At 33.4% G+C, this 14,101-nt stretch overlaps 1 long non-coding RNA gene across 7 annotated transcripts in view; it reads left to right on the forward strand.

Moving 5' to 3' along the window:
* LOC122226005 overlaps nucleotides 1–14,101 on the forward strand; it is a 232,324-nt gene that overhangs the window by 125,202 nt on the left and 93,021 nt on the right. For all 7 annotated transcript variants that reach the window (XR_006205453.1, XR_006205448.1, XR_006205452.1 and 4 more), the window contains one exon: nucleotides 12,497–12,587. This is a non-coding gene — a long non-coding RNA (uncharacterized LOC122226005). The remainder of the gene's footprint in view (nucleotides 1–12,496; nucleotides 12,588–14,101) is intronic.

Genomic DNA, 14,101 nt, shown 5'->3' on the forward strand with positions numbered 1-14,101 from the left:
ATAAATATTTAAAAAAAAATAAAATTAAAAAAGAGTTACAGAAACTTTTAAGAAACTTTGGAAACACTTTAAGAAATAAGACGAAATGCTGAGCTACGTGAAATGAGCATCTGGAATTGGCAGAAACAAAGGAACCCAGCCTTTGAGGAAAAAGGTGAAAGGAACAAAAAGATGTTATCACCTTGGCAAGGTGTACTGACTGACCTCTGAGGATAGAAACTGTATTTGTTTTGATTAATGTAATTAGGTGCCCCCACCCCTGTAATAAGAGCATTGAGCATATCACCTTTAGAAAAGTTGAATTCCTGATGTTGCTCATTCTTTTGTAAAATAGGGACATATCTGGTATCCAACATCACATGTTTAGCTAGCAGTTATGGTAGAAGAATCTGGCTTCCACACAGGCACAATTAAGATGGAAGACTGTATTTTAATTATTCTTCAGTGTGAATACACTTTCCTTGCTTAGGAGAGACACAGTATAAAAGTTTTCATCTCACCCCTTAAATTCTCTTTTCTATTGAGAACAACGAGAGCAATTGAAATCACCATATTTATCCTGCCTTGACTCAGCCCTCACCATTCCTCATCTGGACTATTTTAAGAGCTGTCAAACATGATGCTTTGCCTTTAATTCTAGCGGATATGATCTGGCCACTACCCTTGCACTGTTTTGTTTTTCTGAAACAGGAATCTGACCATGTTACTCTCATGAATAAAATCATTCATTGCCTTTTTACTAGCATGAAGTAAAACTCATGAGCAAAGCCTGCCACAATCTGTTCATTTAGCTCTTTACTGCATTTGTACACTCTTGTTCTCCTCTTCTCCACTTGCCTTGTGTTCCTGAGAACCCAAATTTCTTATCCATCGCTAGGAGTCATGCTATTTTCCACCACCTACAATGAGAAAGCAATTACTCCTCCAAATATCCCTATGATTTACATTATTCTTAACATTTGCCCCTCCCCTGGAGTCTAACTCAGAGTGAGTAGATCTTTCATTAAGATGTCTGTTGGAAATACCACCTTCTATTTTTTTGTAATGTAATTTCAGGGACCTTACCCTCTTTTTCCTTTTTCTCTGTCTATGCCCTTTTCTTTTTTATAATAGCTAAAAAATTCTTATGATAATCAAGTTTTCACCCACATATTGTGTATCCCTCTACATATCATCTGATTGGTGCAAAGAGAAAAAATGGGATTGTCTCCTCCACTAGATTCTATGATGCTTGTTTTAATCCATCCTAAGATTGCAGTAGCTTTTTTTTTTTTTTGGCAACCATAATTTCTCATTGGTTCATATATACATAACGTATATGCAGTAAAATAAGACACAATTTTTTGATGAATAATAATTGTTTTGTAATATAAAGTCTTTGATTAATCAAAGAAAGCATGCATTATCTCAAGTGTGCTCTGAGAGGCTAGCCAAGTAAGTACTTCCTTTTTAAAATACTTTTGTTCAACCATTGATTTATTCATTAGGCATTTTGAGACATCTATTCTATGTGCATTGCAGAAGGATTTTTTTTTCCTAAGTGGTTCGACAGCTAAATCAGATAATTGAATAAAAACATAATTATCCAAGGGAAAGCTTTTATTTTGTTGTGTGTTATCTAAATCACTGTAAGCAAATAGGATTTTTTAGTATTCTGAATAAAATAGAGTTGTTTGTGTTTACTCTGATAGACTTCTTGTAAATTATTTCTCATGACTTTTGCATTATAAAGAGCACTAATGAAGAACTTGTTGCCAAGAAGCAAGGCAAAGGAGCATTTCAGGGATTGTAGATTATTGACAAAGAAACCCAGTAGCATTGCTAATAATATTAAAGATCACCTTACCATACAAGGAAGCAAAAAAATATTTTTTGAGAAGACATCCAATCTTCTATTCAACTGTAAAAAAAAGAAATTCACAAACATGACTGCTTGAGTCTTGCTTTCTGGTTCCACTCTCCACCTTTCTCTCATTCTAATATCTATTAATCTGCTCTAGGGTCTATCTGTTCCATCTGTATTCATACACCACAGATTTAATGGTTCTTCAAGCAATCTCAACAGTATGACCATATATCTACAAGCAGGGAATATTACAGATTAAATGAAAAGACTTGGAGATAGGTTTGAGTTCTATGATTTATCAACTACAATTTTGGACATGTGGCTTGACCAGAAAAAATATACATTTCCTCATTGGTAAAATTGGGGAATAACAGAAAATCATCATGTTATTATGAAGTTTAAGTAAACTAAGTAAATATTATATAGTAGCTGATGTTTTAATTATTACTATTATTGTCATTCTCAGTATCCAGTGTAGAAAATGCATTTGTTCCATTGTGCTGTAATGGCTTGATAATGTCTATCCCAGCAATGAACTTTCCTTAACATATAATGTGCACATATATTGATTTGTTATCTACCTTGCTCCTATACTTTTAACGCTAGCATGCCTCTTCTTCTCAGACCTGCCATTCCTGCCATTTTCATCAACAACTTTTCTCAAGGAGTTGCCATGTTCTTACATGTCCGTGGTCATTTGGTTTAATAATAGGAATCTTACTTGAGTTTAAAATTCATTTAAAGCTACTCTGAAGTGTTTTGGATCTTTCAGCTTTTTGTTTGTTTTCGTCTGCATACATAAGTTTAGAAGAGTACTTTGCCTAATGTGGTTAGTAAGAATTTTATAAATTTTGTTAAAAAAGTGATTGAATATATCAAATATAGTTAAAAGAACTTGTTTCTATAAATTTTATGATTAGGCAATTGTCTGTGGCTTGTTACCTTTTATTCTTTTATATATTATGCAAATTTTTGTAGCTTTCTTTAGGTACAAGAATTTAATTTTCTCCTTTATCACAGTAATGTATGAATCTCAAATTACATTCAAATAGGACACTTAGAATTTATTGGTATTATATAAACTATACAGTAAACAAGTAAAGAGTGAATTTTCTCCAAACTATAAAAATTTGAATCTTTATATTAGGCAAGAATGATATAAATCATATAGATAAGGGACTGAAGACACAGGGAAATATTGAGATAAAAGGGAATTTCTAAATCTTTGACTTCCAGTCTGTTTTACTCAAAAACTTTGCCTTTTGTGTATTTTATTCACAAAAATAAAAAAGGGACTTCAATCCATGAGAAATATGAACAAAAATGGGGTTTGACAGTCAATTGATTATGATTGATTGGTGACTTCATCGTTAGCAATTTGATCATTGTTTTCCAGTTCCCACAGTCTGCTTGTCCAGCTCTCCAAGGAATGCTGCTAAAGTAGGCTGTCTCCCTTTTCTCTCCCATCTGCTGTTTTTATTTTTATACTTTAATTATGAAATTGTATTCAGAAGAATGGAAAATTTTGCAATATGCTATAACTATAGTAAGTTTTTCTTAATCATATGAAACAGTGGTCAGTCGTGTGGTAGAAGTCATTGGGCAAGATCTCACATGGCCAGGGTTCTTATTCCTACTTTATCAAGAAAAGTAACTGAGTAACATTTAGTCAGGTATTTTATAACTCTTTTTTTCTGTGATTCCCTCACTTGAAAGGTATATATTGGTGCAGATTATGGATAAAGCAAAGTATTAATATTAAATCTTAAGAAATTGCTCTCATATAGGTCTATTGCTATAAAAACAGATTTAAAAAATCTGTCTAAGTTTGGTCAAAACTGGCATAATGGCAAACATATACACCAATGGGTCAGAATAAAGAGCCTAGAAATAAACCCACACATACATTGTCAACTGATTTTGACAAGGGATGCAGTGGGGTAAATACTGTGTCTTCAACAAATTGTGTTAGATGGCCACATGGAAAAGAATAAAATTGGACCTATATTTTACACTATAAAAAAAAGTAAGCTCAAAATGTATTAAAAACTTAAAGATAAGAACTGAAATTGTTAAACTCTTAGGAGAAAACCTAGGTGGAAATCTCCATGGTATGCATGTTGGTAATTATTTCTTGGATATGACACCAAAAGCACAGGAATCAAAAGTAAACATAAGTAAGTGGGACAATAGCAAACTAAAAAGGCTTCTGTATGGCAAAACAAACTTTTGAGTGAAAAAGTGGCCTACAATATGGGAGAAATATTTGCAATCCATATATCTGAGAAGTTTTTAATATCCAAAATCTGTAAGGAACTCCTAAACTCAATGCAAAAAGCCAAACCAAAACAAACAAACAAAAAATAGCTATGAAAAAAATGTGAAATGGACTTGAATAGACATCCCTCCAAAGAAGACATACAGACATATGAAAAGATTTTCCACATAATTAACCAACAGGGAAATGCAAATCAAAATCACAATGTGATGTCACCTTCCATCTGTTAGGGTAGCTATTATTTAAAAAAAAAATTCTTGGTGAGAATGTGGAGAAATTGGAACCCTTGTACACTGTTGGTGGAAACGTAAAATGGTGCAGGTGCTATAGAAAACAATGTGGAGTTTCTTCAAAAGATTAAAAATAGAACTACTATATGATTCAGCAATCTCACTTTTAGGTATTTATGCAAAAGAGTTGAAATTAGGATCTCAAAAAAATATGTCCATCCTCATGTTCATTGCATCATTATTCACAATAGTAAAGATGTAAAGACAACCTAAATGTACATCAACAGTTGAATAAAGAAAATGTGATATGTACATATGATTGGGTATTACTGAGTCTTAAAAAAGAAGGAAATCCTGCCATACGTGACACCATGGATGAACCTTAAGAACATTATGCAAAGTGTAGTAAGTCAGTCACAGAAGAACAAATACTATATAATTCTACTTATATGAGGTATTTAAAATAGTACAACTGAGAAACAGAGTATAATGGTGATGACCAGGGCTAGGAGTACAAAAAAATGGGAAGATGCTATTTAATGGGCATAAAATTTCAGTTATGCAAAATGAATAAATTCTAGAAATCTGCTATACAACACTGTGCCTATAATACTGTTTTGTTTACTAGTTAATAACACTGTATTAATACTTAATGTATTACTTATACATATACTTATACAATACTAATGTAATACTTAATGTAATACTTAAAATTTTGTTAAATAAATAAGCACTAGAGATGTAATATACAAAATGATGACTATAGTTACTACTGCTATATGCTATATAATATGTATATGTAGCATATATGATATATATGAAAGTTATTATGAGACTAAATCCTAAGAGTTCTTATTAGGAGATTTTTTTTCTCTTTTTTTCCATTTCTTTTTATTGTATCTGCATAAGATGATGTATGTTAACTAAAATTATTGTGATCAATTCACAATATAGGTAAGTCAAACCTTTATGCTGTACACCTGAGACGTATACAGTAATATATATATCAATCGTATCTCAGTAAAACTGTGAAAAAAAGAAAATATGTTAAAAAGGTAAATCTCATTTGTTTTTATCACAATTAAAAAAGAAGGAGGAGAGGGGCATCTGGGTGGCTCAGTCAGCTGAGCGTCCGACTTCGGCTCAGATCATGGTCTCATGACTCGTGAGTTTGAGCCCCGCATCAGACTCTGTTGACAGCTCAGAGCCTGGACCCTACTTTGGATTCTAAGTCTCCCTCTCTCTCTCTGTCCTTACCCGCTTGTGCTCTTTCTCTGTCTCTTTCTCTCAAAAATAAATAAACATTAAAAAATGTTTTAAGTTAAAAAAATTAAAAATAAAAAGGAGAATAAACTTAAGGATATTAGGAAGTGCTCAGGTTTAGAGTAAAATTTCTGCCTCTACAAACAATTATATTGAGTAAGTCATATTAATTAGTTAATTATATTTTTATTTATTTTTTTTTAATTTTTTTTTTCTTTTCAACGTTTTTTTTTTATTTATTTTTGGGACAGAGAGAGACAGAGCATGAACGGGGGAGGGGCAGAGAGAGAGGGAGACACAGAATCGGAAACAGGCTCCAGGCTCCGAGCCATCAGCCCAGCGCCTGACGCGGGGCTCGAACTCACGGACCGCGAGATCGTGACCTGGCTGAAGTCGGACGCTTAACCGACTGCGCCACCCAGGCACCCCAATTAATTATATTTTTAAAAAGCTATTTCATAGCTACCAATTTACCACTGTGTCTTTTCAAAGTAATTTTGAAGTCATAAAAGAAGTGAAAAACAAAGTGAAGCTTATCAGAATTACAAAACATTTTTGTCCTAATTAATACCCTTCCTAAATAAAATAGAACTGGAGATGATACATGGTTCACTCATATACCTGCCAATACATTCAAGAGATTGGAGCTTAAAATTTGCTGAAGAAATGAAGCAGTGACTGGGGATCAGATAGTGGAAGACTTTTGGTTGCACTGGTGACAAATCGTAATTATCTTGAAGATAATCAAGAACCACTGTGAAGAGTTTTTAAAGTAGGGGGATAACATGATAAGATTACATTTTAGAAACATTGTTTTTCTTGAAAAACATGGAAAACGAATTGCAGGGACACTAAAATTGGAAAATTAGGTAGTAATAAGTTTTTACAAATCCTTGGCTTATAAATCCTGGTCTTCTAAATCCAGGCAAGGGTTGATGATGGTCTGAACTGAGAGAGTGGACATGGATATCTAGAGATATAGGAGAAAAGAGAAATTCTTAGGAAGTTTAATGGTAAAACATGGTGATTGGTTTATTATTCTCAGGTTCCATTTCACAATATTCCCCCTTCTCTCATCCTTCCTTGGAAACTTAATTGCTAATGTATATTTAAAATCACCTTGAAATTTATTATTATTGTTATTATTGTTATTCCAAAATAAAAATATAAGTTGCTTCCTATCCTGTTGCAAATTTGGGTTATCACTGACACAGAAATATTGCATTAGGGTGCTATTCCAGGAAGTGGATCTGGCACAAAGTAAAGACTTGATATTAAATGTTAGCATGCAGAAGTGAGGAAGTACTTCAGACTGACTGAAGAAAATTTGTGAGAAGTAGTTCTGGCAAAATTTAATCAAAGCGAAACCAAAAATGGAGTTTGATGGTTATACCATGATGATATTGGTTGGCATTTTTAAAAGCTATAAATGCTGGATTCATAGTTAGTATGTGACTGGGAACCAAGATTCTTGCAATATGAAAATGACATTTTTGGAAGAACATTCAGTATTTGCAAACACGGTTTGCCTAGTAATTGAGAGTTGACTATGTATTAAAAAGACTTACCCAGTTTTACCATGAATTTTAGTAGAAGATACAAGCTGTATGTAAGAAAGTGAAATTGAATTTATTTTCCAAAATGGAATTGTTTGAAATATCGCCTAGTGAATTAATCTCTGAAAAGCATTGTCATGTAATATTTACTTTTTTCCGGACCAGAAAATGTAAATGGTTATGTTTCCTGCCTTTGAGAATCTTTGTGCCTAAAATGGATGACAAAAACAATAAGCATAGAAAAGCAGACAAATGAATCTCCACTATATAGAAATTCTGAGAGACAATTCCTTGAAAGAAGATAAGTTGAAAGAAAATAAATTCAATAAGGAAGGGTTTATATTTTGTAAGTGACCCTATGCAGGAAATTAAATACATATAAGCAGATATGAGACAAGAATTGGAAATGTTCTTTGGGTATTCCTTTCACCATTCCCAGTGTTTGTAATGATATTCATTGTAGAGCACTTTCATATCTATTATCCCTCTTTTTAAATCCTTCAAGTATATTAAAAGTTATTTACATATTATACATATTTACAATCCAACTCCCATGAGCCAGTCCAACAAAGTTTCTACAGAAATTGAATATCAATTACTTAAACCTGGATAACTGTATGCCAAAAGTTTGTTTCCCTTTACCTTTTATATTCTGTTCTGTTTTGTAAGTTAATTAATTTATTTATTTCTGGAACGTTTCTCTCTAGGCATTTTATTGCATGTATATGCTGCTCAGAGTATTTATTCTCAAATTGTAATTAGCATATTCTCATTTTCCTCCTTAAATATTTTTTATTTGTGAGTATAGTTTTTTTTTTCTATTAAAGTAACTAGGTCTAAAGTCTATGTGCTATCACATTCAGAGTTAGAATTGCCTTATCCCCTCTCCCACCCACTCTCTGCAATTTTTCTCTCAAGCTCATGCATTTTTTTTAAACCCAAACTTTAGCAAGATTTTAAGACACCTGGTTTTAGTTTTGATTTCCCTCTTCCTCTTAGATTAGTTTTAAAGATCCACTTCATGACATCCTTCTTTCCTAATTGCCACTAATATACGAATTGTGTCCACTTCTTTCTTCCTTTAACTTCTACTCTGTCGTCTTTACAAAAACCTTTTTACAGTCTGCGCTTCCTTCCATGCTACATTTTCCCTTCAGCAGCGTACTGCCTTCTGCAGTCTCAACATGAGTAGAGAGAATGAGATACTTACCATTTAGCCAATGTTATCTTCCATTTAAATGTTGAAATAGGAAAGGTAATCAACTGTAACAGAAGTCTATTGATAGTGCCTAACCTCATACCTTCAGTGTCAGGCCCACAACTCTGTACCAGCAGTGTCTAGCACACAATCTTGTCCCTTCAGTGTCAGGCCCACATTCTGTACCTTCGGTGTCAGGCACATAAGCTGCAGCTTGCTTGAATTTCTCCTGCTGTTCCAGAAGGGAGAGTCTGAAAGACTCTGCAAGGGGTTGATACTCATCATCTATAACTAATATTCAAGACAATTAATTCTAGTGTGTGTGAACCACAGGCAATGCACCAATTTGAAAAAGCTCAGCATGCTTTTCTTTTCCAATGTACCTGGTAAATCTTTCCTGTCAACATGTAGGACAAGTATTTTTACTGCTCTGTCTTCAACTTTAATAAATCTTATGACTTTAGCGAATTTCTGTATCAAATTTGCATTTTCTTCTGTTGATTCTCATTCAAAATTCTTTGGCATGAGTTTTTTATATATTTTAAATATTTTCTCCTGTTTTCTTAATTAGACAACTTTAGCACAAAGGCCTATATCATGAACATAACTGGCTTATCATTTCTCTTTTCCATCTTTGCAGTATACTGCTTTCCAATGTGGAATGCATTTCTCTGAGAAGGAGCATTGGATCCGTAGTCAGAGGAGAGGCTAAATGGGTGCTTAACCTCACTCCCCTTGTTGCTTTCATTTCTTTCCCTACCCACCCACTCATATGGGGATGCCTGTCACACTGGCAAACAGAGCATTTTAGCATCTGCGACATCATTCAGCAAAACTTTCTATTTTCTGAAGGAGAACATAATTATTTGCTTGCTCAAACATAATAAATAGGGACGCTTGAGTGGCTCAGTCAGTTAAGCATCTGACTCTTGATCTCAGCTCAGGTCTTGATCTGTGTTGTGAGTTCAAGCTTGCCTTGGGCTCCATGCTAAACGTGAAGCCTACTTAAAAAAATAACAATAATAAATAGCCATTCACTGTTCTCCTTTAGAGAACAATTGCATTCTTCATCAGTCGATTGAACAGCTGTATTTTTGTCCTTGAAAGTTGACTACTTCTACTTTAAAAATCCTTTAGTGAAACAGACTAACAGTACCAAGTATAATCAAGGTTTAATGATGCTAAATGAAGCCTTCCAACTCCATGCCTTCCCTTTCTAAACCCTTGAATTTTGGCACAATTTCAAGTATATATCCAATAGGCTTGGGAAAATTGTGCCGGAGCCTTAGATGCCTCCCTAGGGGGCATATGGAGCTGTAATCCCTAGTACCAAGTGTCTGCACCTGCCATCAAGAACTGTGCACCCAGTAAGCCCCAGCTCAAGCAAAGTTTTTATGTTTTCACACCTGAAAGTACTTTCCTCTTCTAATTTCTCTACTTCTGAATTTCTGTACATAAAAATATGAATGTACCATTTCTTAAAAATAGGCAGTGTTCTGCACACTGAAGAAATGATAAAACAATTGTCTTTACATTTGTCAATAGTCAGCCCATTGTTGTTATCCCTGGGAAAAGGAATACCAAAGAGGTGAGTACAATGATAATCTGGGCTATGTTTCTATAGGCACTTTCCGCACTGTAAGGAAGTTTAGGAAGAAAGATCCAATTTTACTTCTATATATTATAAGTAACAATTTGAAAATATAATTTAAAAAACTATTAAATATTAAGGGATGAACTTAACAAAATTTATGTATAAAATAACAAAATATTGCTTGAGGCAATTAAAGACAACAAAGTAAGTGAAGTACTTTGCTAAGTTTCTAAATTAAAACCTTAAACTGTTAGTAAGATTATTGATCCAATTTGTGTATAAATTCAGTGATCTAACACCCAATAGTCACTTTTTATCACCTTCTCAAGAAATTGACAAGATCCTAAAATTTATATAGAAATGTGAAAGACCTGAAATAGTTCAACAATTTAAAATGAAAGAACAAAGTTGAAAGATTTTTGCTACTTAACTTTATTATTATTATAAGGCTATAATAATTAAGACAGTGTGGTATTAGCATAAGGGTGTATATCAATTAAATAGAGATTTCAGAAATAGACCTACATGTAACTGATCAATTTAATTTTGAAAAAGGCAATATTATGGCTCCAGCTAATTCAATGGGAAAAATGATGATAGTCTTTAAAATATTGTGCTCAAAGCTCTGGATATTGCAAAAATAAAAATAAAAACAAATATTGAACCTTAACACTATATGTCAAAAATGATTCAAAAATGATTGTAGATCTACAAGTAAATATATAAAACTATCAAACTCCTACATAGGTAGAAGTTTTCTTAGATTAAACAAAACAAAAAATATAAAAGAAGATTCATAAAATGGATGTTATCAAAACTAAATTTCCTCTGTGAAAGATACCAATACAAAAATGAAAAAACAATAACACCAACAAATAGAAGCAAGCCGCAAACTGAGAGAAAATATTTGCAATATGTATATCTGATGAAAGACTTTTTTCCATGTTTTATAAAGAACTCTTATGTCAGAATAACAAACAAACAAAATAAAGAAGTAGGCAAATGGTTTAGAAAATATTAAGCAAAGAGATGTAGAAATGACCAATTCACATAGCAAACATTTTCAACACCATTAATCATCAGGGAAATGTAAATTGAAGCCAACATGAAATACTCCTATACATCCATTAGAATGGCTGTAATTAAAAAGACTAGCCATACAGAATATTAGCAAGGGTCTAGAGGAACTGAAATTCTCATACATTTCTGATGGGACTGGAAAATGGCAGTCACTCTGTAAACTAGCATTTTTTTGTTGTTGGGAAGGCTAGAATATTGTTTTGAAAAGTGAAACCTATACACATAACATAGGACCTAGCCATTCCACTCCTAGGTAATACCTGAGAATAATAAAAACGTCTATCCACACTAAGATTTGTAGACACCAACTTGTATATAGCAAATTCATGCATAATAGCCCCAAACTGCAGACAACCCATACGCTTAACAACAGATTAATGAGTAAGTACTCTGTGGTATATCCACATGGTATACTATATGCCAATAAAAAAAGAATACTACTGCTGCATACTACTGATGTATTCCCAAACATGGGTGAATCTTAAAAAGCATTGTATTGAGTAAAAGCATGTATAAAAAATAATCCTTTGTAATTCCATTTGTATGAAATTTTAGAAAAAGGCAATTTACCCATAGTGAGAGAAAACAGAGAAATAAGGGGGCTTTTGGTGTGATGAAAATATTTTCAATCTTGATTATGATGGTGGTTATACAAGTGAGTCCATTTTATTGTATTTTCCTAATAATGTGAGGAAAAATGTTCCTGCAAATTTCAGGACAGTCTGTTCACTTTTTGTGGAGCAGGGTGCCTATATTTCAAAGGACTGATACTCAGATTGGATGTATCTTATACAATTTCTCCTTGACTACCTTTCTTCTATCTTCTTTGAAATTTAATAGGTTGCTGATTATTACTACTAGTTTTCAATGGGATTGTAATTTGGCATTTTTTCCTCTCACATACAATTAAATTATTTTTTCTTAAGTTTATTCATTTTTGAGAGAGAGAGAGAGAGAGAGAGGGATAATGAATAGGGGAGAGGCAAAGGGAAGGAGAGAGAGAATCCCAAGCAGGCTCCATGCTGTCAGTGCACTGCCCAACATGGCCCTCGATCTCACAAATGGTGAGATCATGGCCTGAGCTGAAATCAAGAGTCAGACGCTTAACTAAGCCACCCAGGCACCTCTACAAGTTTTCAAAAATGTTTATTTATTTTGAGAGAGAGACCGACCATAAGCAGAGGAGGGGCAGAGAGAGACAGAGACAGAGACAGAGACAGAGAATCCCAAGCAGGATCCACACTGTCAGCACAGAGCCTGATGCAGGGCTCAATCCCATGAACTGCAAGATCATGACCTGAACTGAAATCAAGAGCCAGATGCTAAACTGACTGAGCCACATAGGCACCTCTGCAATATTTAAAAATAACTGAGATTGCTAACTAGTAGCCGTACCCACCTGAGTGTAGCCTTCTTCTCTAAAACTCAATGGGATTTCTTTGAATTCACAGGGACAAAGTCTGTCTATTCCATTGCATCATTCTTCTGGAACCTTGATAATAGCCAATTCTACTGCCTTAACAGCATCATTGCTTGCAGTTGGTAAGTTTGCCTTAATATGACTTTTCTACCAAATATTTGCAACAGATTTCTGTTTACCTGAAGCCTTGCTGTGTTCTTGTTTTTCACACATTTTGAATTTTTGAGATGCCTTCACAGCTCTCTATGGATGAATAACTAATTCCAATTGTTATGCTGTATTTTGCCTAAACAGATAGGTCCTTGAGCCTTTTTTAAATCAAACATAAAACTACAAACACCCCAATAGAAAAATTGACAGAACAGGCAAGTTACAATAAACATGAAAGGATTTAACTTCGTAAGTAATCAAAGGAATGCAAATTAAACAGTGAGATTCCATATTTGCCTATTGTCAGAAAAAAATAGAAATACTCATTGTTTTAAAAGCTTCAGAGAAAAGACACTGCTAGTAGGAATATCAATTGCCTTCTTAAAGTGAATTTTGAATAGATACTTTTAAAAACCTTAAAATGTATATTATATCTTGCCTAGAAATTCTACCTAATATCTTTTTCTAAGTAATCAGACAAGGGCACAAGTATGTAGGCACAAGCATATTTATCACAATGCTTTTTTAAATGTTAAAAACTCTACATTTCTAATAGTGGTAGTAACTGATGATATATTACATAAATGATGTCTGTCTATTATTTGGTCGTTCAGAAAACTGTTTAGCATTTCACATTGATGTCATGAATTTTGGTTTAAACTATATATGTATATATAGAAAACAATCTAGAAATTAATATATTGAAATGTCAACCACCAATTTCTATGTTGTGAGATTGACCATATATCTATTTTATTTCTTATGTTTTTCTCTAGTTTTCAAAATGTCTAAAATCCATATGTGATGCTACTCTCATATTCAGATTTTAGACATATGATTAACTCTGTATCCTATAGGTCTATTTCATACCTCTTGGTTTCTTTGCAATCTGTCTGCATTTGGTCTCATTTGCATTCATCCAGACTGTTTAGGATATTCCTTAAGAAGATAAAATATCATGTGACTTTCCCATAGGTTTTTGGTAACTTGTTTGTTCCCAAGTTCAAGCTACTTGCTTAGTGCATAAAATCCATCCTACTCTAGTTGTAATCTGTCTCTTCAACCTCATCTTCAGTCATTGCCTCAATCCTAATTTAGTCTATATTGTAAATTCCCCATCATCACCTTTCTCAGCCTCATGCTTTTGTGCATGTGCTTTCTTATTTCTGAAGCATCATTTCCTTTCAAATTATTATGCCTGGCACACTACCCATCCTATATATCTAGTTAAATTGAAGATTGCTGTGAAAACTTTCCCAGATATTCCAGATCTTTTCCTTCTCTAGCCACCCATAGTATTTTGATTATATTTGAAAATTATCTTTTAGAGTGGTATTTGTCTCAGGGCTAAGATGGGGAGTAGACACCTAGTCTTACAGTTTTGCATCTTCAGAACCCAGCACCTAGAATTTAGTACATCATAAACTTCATTACATGCTTGTGGAAATAAAAGGAGAAGGAGGACTAAAGCTTGTATCAAAATGAA

The sequence above is a fragment of the Panthera leo genome, chromosome C1 (genome assembly GCF_018350215.1).
Source record: "Panthera leo isolate Ple1 chromosome C1, P.leo_Ple1_pat1.1, whole genome shotgun sequence".
Classification (NCBI taxonomy): Eukaryota; Metazoa; Chordata; class Mammalia; order Carnivora; family Felidae; genus Panthera; species Panthera leo.